Source organism: Penaeus monodon, chromosome 30, assembly GCF_015228065.2.
Source record: "Penaeus monodon isolate SGIC_2016 chromosome 30, NSTDA_Pmon_1, whole genome shotgun sequence".
NCBI lineage: Eukaryota > Metazoa > Arthropoda > Malacostraca > Decapoda > Penaeidae > Penaeus > Penaeus monodon.
The window spans coordinates 4,611,442-4,612,124 of record NC_051415.1 but is presented as its reverse complement, the minus strand read 5'-3'; the positions used below and the strand labels follow the sequence as shown (position 1 = coordinate 4,612,124).

General features: G+C 20.1%; 1 protein-coding gene across 1 annotated transcript in view; it reads left to right on the top strand.

Annotated features, from left to right (window-relative positions):
- LOC119592483 overlaps positions 1-683 on the top strand; it is a gene marked incomplete in the record, with an annotated part of 33,525 nt that overhangs the window by 5,822 nt on the left and 27,020 nt on the right.

Genomic DNA, 683 nt, shown 5'->3' with positions numbered 1-683 from the left:
ACGTGTACGTGTACCCCGTTTACCTCGGTGACAGGAGTGTTACGTACAAGTGTTATAGAGTCAATAACCTCATAAAATTATTGTTATTATTTTTTTTATAACATATTGTTAATCGTAAGTATGCCTGTTTTATTTATTTTTTTTTTTTTTTTTTTTTTTTCATATTGATATTTTTAACATAATTTTTTTTATTATTGCTTTAATTTGTTGTTATCAGTGTTATCAACATTTAAACTCTTTGCTGAATAATTAATGGTATCCATATCGTAATCATTATCACCATTTTGTTATTTTTTTATAACATCTTTTAAACATTTATCGTAGTATTTTTAGCATATTTGTCATCTTTTTACATTTGAATTGGCATAAAAGTGACGTTTTTTTTTTAAATAACGTTAATAATTTCTTTAAGATTCTTATTTAAAATTTTTGTTTAACATTTTCATTAAACATTTTTATTTGAAATTCTGAATTTAATTTTTTTTTTTTTTAACATTTTCATTAACATTTACATTAACATTTGTATTAAACATTTTCATCAACATTTCTATTAAACATTTTCATCAACGTTTCTATTTAACATTTTCGTTATCCTTTTTATTTATCCTTTTTATTAACATTTTATTTTTATAAATTTCTTTTGAACATTTTCGTCAACATTTTTTAATTAACATTTTATTAAC